This window comes from Octodon degus, unplaced genomic scaffold (genome assembly GCF_000260255.1).
Source record: "Octodon degus isolate 3935 unplaced genomic scaffold, OctDeg1.0 scaffold00101, whole genome shotgun sequence".
NCBI lineage: Eukaryota > Metazoa > Chordata > Mammalia > Rodentia > Octodontidae > Octodon > Octodon degus.
Genome location: NW_004524677.1, coordinates 9525524 through 9535229, shown reverse-complemented (window position 1 = coordinate 9535229; position 9706 = coordinate 9525524).

Below are 9706 nucleotides of genomic sequence, written 5' to 3'. Positions count from 1 at the left end.
CTCCTCCTCCTTCTCCTCCTTTGAGGAAAGGTTTATTTTGGCACAGTTTTTGGAGGTTTCAGTCCACAGTCAGCTGTCTGCAATCCAAAAGTGGTGCCACGGGAGAAGACATAGCAGAGGAGGGATGCTCATGACGGAGCAGGCAGGACACAGAGGGTGTTTTCTTCTTAGTGGAGAATTTTTACTTTAACTTTTTGCAGTGTTGGGCACTGAGCTCAGAACTATGTACTGGCTAGGTAAGTCCTCTACTACTTAGCTATACCTCCAAACTCACAACAAAAGGAGTACTTTTAAACAACTACTTATATTGCATATGTATATGTGGTACCCATTAAGTTATATTGGGGAAAGATGTGATGTTGATTAAAAACTAGGAATAACAAACTTCATTTGGTAAACAGTGGGGGAATATATGATTAGAAGAGTGACCTATTAAAGTTAGCACTTAAGAATATTGGTTTCATGATATAAGTGTCTATTATTTTGAAAACAAAAATGTGAAGTTCAGGAGTCTGGATCAAGGAATGTCATAATAATCAAGGCATGAGGTGACAAGAGCCAGACCCACTGGAGGAAGAATGAGTACAGAAAAAACTTTAAAAAGTAAATGGCAAAAGGGAGAAGGTTGGGTTATAAGGGAAAAAACACCTCTCAAACAGTGAGATGAAACCTATAAATAGAAAAGGAGTAAGGTATGGGGCAGCTATGGAAGATGGTGAGGCTCTTTTCAATCTTTCTTTCATTTTTGTATTACTACACCTATGTTTCTTCGGATCTTCCCTTTCAAAGGTGATCCACTTTGAAGCCTGGTGAACATAGCGTTTGGTTTTGTGACTTGCATTAGACACAGAATGTGGACAGAACCCATAGCAAGTGTGTAGAGTCTAAGCACAACAGCACTACCCCCGGCATCTTGAAAGAGGGTGCCCTGTGCCCTGCATGCTCATTATGGCCCCTGTGTGGACCTGGGTAAAACTGACAGATATCATCCGCATACTTGAATACCTAGAGGCCATCTAAATCTGTCCTCCTAATGCTCAGAAAAGAGATGTCCTCTCTCAGCTGCAGGAGTATAAAGCAGGAAAATAAGTGCTTCCTTTGACAAGTCATCGAGCTTTGGAATGAATATTTGCTCAGCAATTTATGAAATAACTGGTGACTGTTTCCACATTGAGTTTGATATTGGTGTCTCATGTAGAAATTTATTGTTAACAAGTAGAAGTTGAAAGAGTGCTGAGCCCTTCAGCTTACAGATTTTACTTATGAAGATAAAACTTAAAATTTGAGAGGAGAAAATAAACATAAAATGAAAAATCCTGTCAAGAAAATGAACCTTTGTTAGAAATAGGATGCAAAATATAACAGTGAAGAAGAGAACAGTCCATTAGTAAAGAGACTCTGATGAGAGTTTGCCTTATCTTTCAGTTCTACACCTTAAATGCTTGGTGGACAGCCCCTAATAAGCACTGAGATTTCTTAGTTTTTTTTTTTTTTTTTTTTCTCAAAGAATAGTGACAGTGTTAATTCTGCAAGTTTGTTGTGAAATTTGATAAAATAATATACAGAAGCTCTACCATAGTGACTGATACAATTTTTGCTTCAGGTGCATCTCTTTTCTCTATGCACGCTGACTCCCTGCGCTGATGGAAATGTATCTGTGGTGGCCGGAGAAGCAGCCTCTGGCAGCACACAGCTGTCACCATGTGACATGCACACACACGGCCCTCTCAGAGCAACGGAACGCAAAGCTATAAGTGCTTTGTGAAGGCAGATAGCATACAGATGGCCACAGCTTTGGCTAACATTCCCATTTCCAACACACAACACTCAGGCGAACGCAAGCAAAACAACAAGACATGACTGATTGAAAACCACAACAAAAACAGAAAGGAAACATCAAAAGCACGATTGTGCACAGACTTTAAAAATCTATTGTAACTATTTTCAAGAAAATGTAAATGAGACAATTTAAAGATTCATATGGAAATTTTAGAACCAAAAATATAAAAACTGAGCTTCATCTATTCTTTTAAATGCATTTTTTATACAAATGAAACAAAGGCAATAATAGGGAAAATAGTGAAAAATACATTTACACAAATTACAGAATTATCAGAAAAATATGAAGAAGACTAAGAAGCATTATATATAATATATATATAGTCAAATAAAAAGTAGATTCAAAGAAATAAAACTATAGGGCCGGGGAGATGGCTCAGTGGAATAAGCGCTTCCCTGGCAAGCGCAAGGACCTGAGTTCAATCCCCGGTTCCACAAAAAGAAAAGAAAAAAGAAAGAAAGAAAATGAAAGAAAACTATAATAGTACAGATGCACTCTTAGAGCTGAACTTGACGCCATTTTCTTACGTTTCTGAAATTATCAAGCCACAGATTCCGAATGTACCTTTAAGTGCGACCAGAATAAGTATAAAGAAATTTACTGCCTACAGTCCAACAGTAATAAAAGCGGTTCTGAAATTCTAGTGTAAGTGAGCAAAGACATTGTCCTCAAAAGCACAAAGCGATACAGCGGAGAAGAGCCACCATCAGAAGCCAGTGCTTTCAAATCTGGGTCGACTTCAAGGTTGAAATAACATACCCTGCCAAGCCAGAGAAACATACAATTGAATGTTCCTTAAAATGTGAAACAGTTTAATCATGATTAAATTAGATTAATTTATGCTGAGCAGACACACAGGGAAAACCAACTTGAAGCATGCGCTTCAGGCATAGAGAAAAGAATTTCTATTTCTTTGAAGTGGTGAGTAAAGAAGTAAGAGCAATGAAAAATACTGGGCAAAAAGAGGATTCACTGTACAAGGGAAACGTCTTGTGAGACCCTGCGACATCAGCATTTGATACTCAGTGAAAGTACAAAGAGTCTGGATTAGATTTCAAGGGACTTAAGTGTGCTAAGGTCAAGGACTATGCTAGCTGTCTAGCATGATAAGGAAACACAGAAAACAATCAGTGTTTAAGAAGAAAAGGTTTGTTTCAGCTCACGGTCTTGGACGTTCTAGGACATGACTGACTGGATCCCTGAATTTCAGAAGAAGCCATGATGTGGTGAGGACTCATGGTGGCAGGTCCCTCCACCTGCTCTCCAGGAAGAAGAGAGAGAAGGAGGTGTAAGGCCCTCACAACTCCAACGCGTGCCCTGCCCCTGAGCCACTGGCTTCTGCAAGGCTCCACCCCTTCAAGGGCCTCCATCTGCAGACAGTCTCACTGTGGCATCTGCCCTTCAGCAAAAGTGAGAAGGCTAGTCTGTCCTGATCACTGATGAGCCAAAGTTACCTGTGCCAACTCTGGGATTAATTACTAAGAGATTAGTATTTTTTGTTAAAAAATACCTTTGCTAAAAAGGAGCGTTATCTGACAAATTTAGGAGAAAATTAAAATTGAAAGGTCAGTAATGAGTTGAAACAAGGCACAAAAGGGGAAAACTAAAGGAGCAAACAGAAAAAATAAAGATCAAAGAAGACATCACAAGAATTATACTCAAGTATAATCAGCAAATTAATTAAATGTAAGTGGGTTTAAAGACAAATATGAGTAGTCAGATGACCTCACTAAAGTTCAGATGACTTTGTAAAACATTCTAGCAATATTTTAGCAAAAAATAATTCCAGAAAATTCTAACAAACTTGGTGGAAGAAATGACATCATTTACACAAGCCCTTGCCAGAGAAAATTGAGGAATAATAATCCCTGACACTTGAAGAAGGTCTGAGAAGCTGATGAAAAGTATGTTAAAGGCATTTCATGATAGCAAGATTTGCATTAATCATGGATGAACAAAGACACAATTACTGTTATTGACTGAATGTTTTGTCTCCTCAAAATTTATGCATTGATCGTCTAGCTATCAAGGTGAGGGTGTGCTGAAATGGAGCACTGAGGAAGTTGCGGGGGACTAGCTGAGGTCATGAGGGCGGGGCGCTTAGGATGAAATCAGTGTGCTCAAGGGAAGAGGAACCAGACAGCTTGCGGCACTGAATGTGAGCACGCATTCGCTCACCAAGGAGGGGCCGGGAAGACATGGGCGATGGCAGCTGCACGCAAGCCAGAGGGACTGCTCCGCAGAACCCACTACACTGACAGCTGACCGCAGGCTGCGGGTTCCATAAGAAGGAGATGGCTTTGTATTTTGTAACTACCATAGAGGACTAAAGAGACTGGAACAAATGCTTATAAAAACATCAATAGAATCAAGATAGAGATAGATATAAATATAGATTACAAAATAATGAATGTATATATATATATATATATTTTTTTTTTTTCCCTAAGTGTGACTTAGCTTTCCTTTGCTGTGACAATATCTGAAATAAATAAACAGAAGAAAGGTTTGCCTTCACTCCCATCTCCTGAGATTTCAGGCAGCCACAGTTGCTGAAGTCTACTGCTTTGGACCTGTGGTAGCACAGAATGTCAGCAGAAGTGTGCGGTACAGGAATTCCTTCATCTCATGCTGGCCAGAAAAGTAGGCGAGAGAGAGGGAGAGAGCAAGAGTGAGAGTAAGCATGAGAGCGAAAGAAGGAGGGAGGGAGGGAGGGAGGGAGGAAGGGAAGGAGGAGAGAGCGAGCATGCTGGAGATCCAATCTATAGCATAAGTGTGCTTCTAGCCACGGACCGTAGGCAAGTCCTAAAGGTCCTGCCACCTCCCAGAGACCCTCAGTGCATGAGCACATGGGGGACACTTGAGATGCCCACAGGAAGGCTAGCAGTGTAAGGCTAGTCCAACATGAAAATGTTAAATTTGGTCAGAAGGTTAACAAGGCATTAGAGAGAACTCAATCATTTCAACTGAAAAGAAAATAAAACCTTGGATTCATGGTAAAAACTTTTATCATTCTAGGAAGGAGAGAAACTCTTGACCTGATAGATGGCTTTGCACAAATCTACCTAACATATCGTCCTTATTGGTGAAATGTGGTATGCTGTGAAAGACTAGAAAAATACTACTACCTGAAGAAACTTCTCTTCCTTCCTTTATTTATTTGTTTGTACAGGGTCTCACTATGCAGCAAGTCTAGTGATCCTCCTACCTCAGCCTCCCCAGCACTAGGACTACAGGTATGCACCACCTCGCCCGGTTTTGGTGGATGGCACAGTGCACCTGGGATTCTGGGGCTGACAGGGTGTGTGGTATGCGGGCTTGAACCAGGGTCCTTGGACTTGCCAGGCAGGCACTTAGACTTCCAAGGTGTCCTCCAAGCCCTTTCTTCCTTTAAATTGTAAATAATACAAAATATAAGATCCATATTAGATAATAAACAATTCCATTCTATTTTAGTGGCAATAAATGCTTGGAAATTTAAAACTTAAGTACATTGTATAGTAGCACCAGAAACTGGTGAACACTCAGAAATAAAACTTTAAAAAAGTAATAGCTAAAACTTTTTCAGCTCTAGAAACAAATCTAGGAAACTCTTCATTACCTTAGGTTGCAAAAATGTGTTTAAACATAAAAGTGTAAAAATATTGAAATAAAAAAAATGTTAAGTGTAATTTCATCAAACTTTAAATTTTCACGTATAAAAAATCAGTAGAATAGCAATAGCTAGTGAAAAGAATTCACAAAATATACTTGACAAAGGACTTGTGACCAGAATACATAAATTCTTCAATTCAAAATTAAAATACAAAATAATAAATATTGATAAAATTATATGAAGAGAAACTAGGAAATGGAAGAAAATCATATTTAATGATTTTGAATGTTATTGGGTGATAAATGCAAACTAAGACTACCATTAGGTATCTCTTCAGATAAAACTTAAAAGATTAAAACATCAAATGTTGGTAAGAATCAAAAGCAACTGGAATTGCTTTCATGGATTTTTCTTGGCACTCTATTTGACCCAACAGTTCCCACGCAAGCAAGTGGAAACATGCCCGCACACATCCGGTAGAGCTAGGGAGTGTCATGAGCGAGGTTCAGCTACTGGGAGGATGAGGCAGAAAGATCCCTGCAGCCCAGGAGTTTGAGGGGAGCCTGACATCAACCCAACCAAACAACACAAGACAAAGCAATGCTTCTCCAAAAATTGTATGCATTTTCATTGCAATTTTATTCCTTATAGAGTAGAAATGACCCTAATGCCTACCATCAATGACATAAGTATGACTGATGTACACTGAACCAAATAACAAAACAAACAAAAGGTTATTGTAGTAATAAGCTCTTTAATGAATTGAGAATAAAAAAGAGGCAGAAGCACAACTGAGCAAGGACAGTCCTCCAAACATGTTGAAAATCTGACAAAGGTTCTGCCAGCTCAGGGGACACCTGGAGCAAAGCCTGGCAATCAGTGCCTTTCCTGCTGGAGCAAACAGGCGAGGACCTCATTCGACCAGCTGCTCAGTGACTGCCGGGGGCATGGGTACTCCAAGGAAAGCATGTCCTTAGACTGCTGCCACCTACCTCAGCCAGTGACTAAGCATTTCCCAACATAGCATGTCCACCAACTGAGATGGGCAGGAGAAACCTCCCAGTGGGAGGCTGGCCACCAGCCACTGTCCACACAGTGGGCAGAGTGCTTTCCGGAAAGGATATTTCAGCAGCGCATCTCTGAGGTTTTCAGCCTGTAAGGTTGAAATGACATAAATGTCAAAACTACTGCATGGAATGAGCTGTCAGATGACGGTCGTCTTCAGAAGACAGAAAGGCATTAGTGGTGAGGACGGCCTTGACAGTGGTCTCTGTGGTAGTGGTAGTGCTGTGGCTGTCCACCTAACTGTCCTGTGTAGGTATGTCTGTGTCATGCTAGTTCATCAGGCTGTGCACGTAGTGACTTGCTTGTCTTTGTGTGTACGCTTATTTCCTTACAAGGAGAATGATTTAAGTAATTGCAGTAAAGAAGATGAAAACCAAATGATACTTCAGAAAAAGATAGAGTGGTGGAAACCTTTTGGTCATATGTAACCACAGACAGGTGGTAAATGTGTGTCCAGGTAGATAACATTTGAGAGAACATGACACTGTGGCCATAGCCGCTATTGTACTGTCATGAAAGGCAAATAGGCACCCTCATAGCTGTGATAGCTGAACAGCTGTTAGGAAAACATTGGACTAGAAGTCTAACAAGTTAAATCTAATGTCTACAAAAATATATACTGTAATATAATTTGAAATATGAAAGTTGCTCCTTATCCAAAGAGGTAAGTTCCAAGAACCTATATATGGGCAAGCATTAGTGAATCCAATGTACACTGTGGTTTTATTACTGCAAGAAATAAGAATAACTAGTAATAACAGAAAATATTATAGCAATATACTAAGATAGAAGTTGTGCCTCTCCCTCCCCTCCCCCACCCCTCTCCCTCCCTCCCCCACCCCCCCCCCCTCCCCCTCCCTTCTTCCATCGCTGTTTTCCCCTCTCCCACACAATACCTATGGCAGTGAACTTACAGTTGCTGTGACGATGTCAGAGAATGCAACGGCTACCTGCTGACGTGAGTGTGCTGAATGATGCAGACATTATGGAAAGCATTCAACTCGATCAGTCTTACAATAATCCATGGGGTGATGTGGAGAGCGGAATGTCTGGCTGCAGTTGGTGTCCGCTTACTGGAAGCACACAAAGCAAGACCAAGGATAAGGGCGTGGTGCTGTGTAGACGTACTCTACATCTAATCTTTGCATTCTTACAACGTACTCTTTTTTTCTTAAGCGATTATCATTTTTCTTCCTCAAATTTGTATTTTTAAAAATACTGTGCCTGATACCTCAGTCACTTTCACAATATCTGATACCCATCTCTCAGTAGAGGAGCAGTTTATTTTGGCTCATGAGTTTCAGTCCCACAACTGACTGCCTTTGAGGCAGAGACAAGATGGCAGAGGGGCATGGTGGAACAAAAGTGCCCAGCAAACACAGAGAAGAAGGGACGTAGAACAAGAATATGCCCTTTGGGGCCAGGCGTCCAGGGATGGCCTGAAACCAGGTGCAGCTGCCTAACAGTACATTCAACTGCTAGACTCCTCTTAGGAAATTCCGCTGCCGTGTGTGTCACTCCTCGAGCCCACCACCTACCACGCACACATGAGAACTGGGGGTAGTTTAGACCTAAGTCATAACATTGGACGCCTGGCCCAGAAAGATTCACGGCCATTCCATATGGAAACTGTATTTCATTTATCTCTAGCAATCACCAAAATCTTTTTTTTTTTTCAAAATCTCAACGTTTACATTATTGTTGAAAAGCCCAAATCTAAAGCCTCCTCTGAGAATCAAGGCAAAAGTTTAGCTGAGACCACCTATAAAAATAAAAATACAAAAACAAATGTAAATACCTCCGAAGTAGAATGATGCAGGGTGAACATTCTTATCCCGAAAGGGCGAAATAGAGAAGAACAGAGTCAAAGGAAGGATGCAGTCCAGGAGGGCAAACATCCAATCCAGCAGCTCCAGATTTGGCTCCCGAAACAAGTGGTCACCAGGCTTGGGCAGCCTCGTCTGGCACTGCCGGCTGCAGCCTTTGTGGTGTCACTATGGCGCAGCTCTGCTCACTTCCTGCAGGTGGTTTGAGCAGACATTCTGTTCCTAGCGTCTCCGTCTTCCTGTGATCTCCTCTGCACTCTCACAACTTTAGACACAGACCGACTGGGGGCTTCTCCCTGATCTCAGGCTTTCCAGTGAAATTTGAACAGAAGCCTCCCTGTCCGTACAATACTTGCATCTTTATTATTATGAAACCAGCATGAAGACCACATGAAGAATGCCAAGGTCTTCCACCAGCTTAAGCAGTACTCAGGACCCCTTGAGTCATGGCTGTAACACTTTCTGAGTTCCTGGATTGCTAACCTCCAAGAAACCTTGCCTCCGTGGCCTTGGATGTACAAGGCAGGTCAGGGATCTCTTCTGAAAGAAATCTCTACAGTGTTGCAGCCTTGAGCCCTCAAAGAACAGGTCTGGTGGACTGGCAAGAGCACTTTCTACTCCACCTTTCCTATTGTCCTCCGTGTAACGTATTCAGCTTCTTGCTAATGCTAATCTTTTTAGCAGTCAATCCCTCTAAGGCTCCAACTTTGTAGATACTTCCTGGATGTGGAAATTGAAAACACTTTATGTCTTTTGTCTGACATTCACTGCAGACTTTCACTGAATTTCTGGCAGCCAGTAGTATTCATTCCCGAGCCTGGCCCTAACTGGTGAAATTTTTATCAGCATTTTGATCTTCTGCGCTCGGACCAGAATCTCCCATCAAGCTGAACTTGCAATGTATCTCCAGTTGGCATCCCCTAAACTTTCCGAATTATTCCTGCGAACCACTCTCACAGGCTTCAGGACCACGTGGTTAGGTATATTCCAAGAAACGCCCTTACTATTGGTACGAAAATTGACCTTAAACACTGTCTCCTTACTGACCATCATCCAGATATGTGCCAAGTAAAAGAGTATAGGCTCAGTTTGCGTCAGTATTTTACTCCAGGGCCAGCCGACTCCAAGGCAGAAACAGCACAAAAGAGGAGCATGGCAGAGGAGAAGACGCTCAGCGCAGTGTGCGGGGAAGTAGGTGGAGCAGGAAGGAGCAGGACAGGAGTGCACCTTCCACGTCACACATCCAGGGGATTCCCCCCCCCCAGGATCTCACTATGTTGTTCAGGCTGGCCTTGGGCTTATGTTGTAGCCCAGGCTGATCTTTTTTTCTTTTTCTTTCTTTCTTTCTTTTTTTTTTTTTTTTGTATTTAGGGAAAGGTC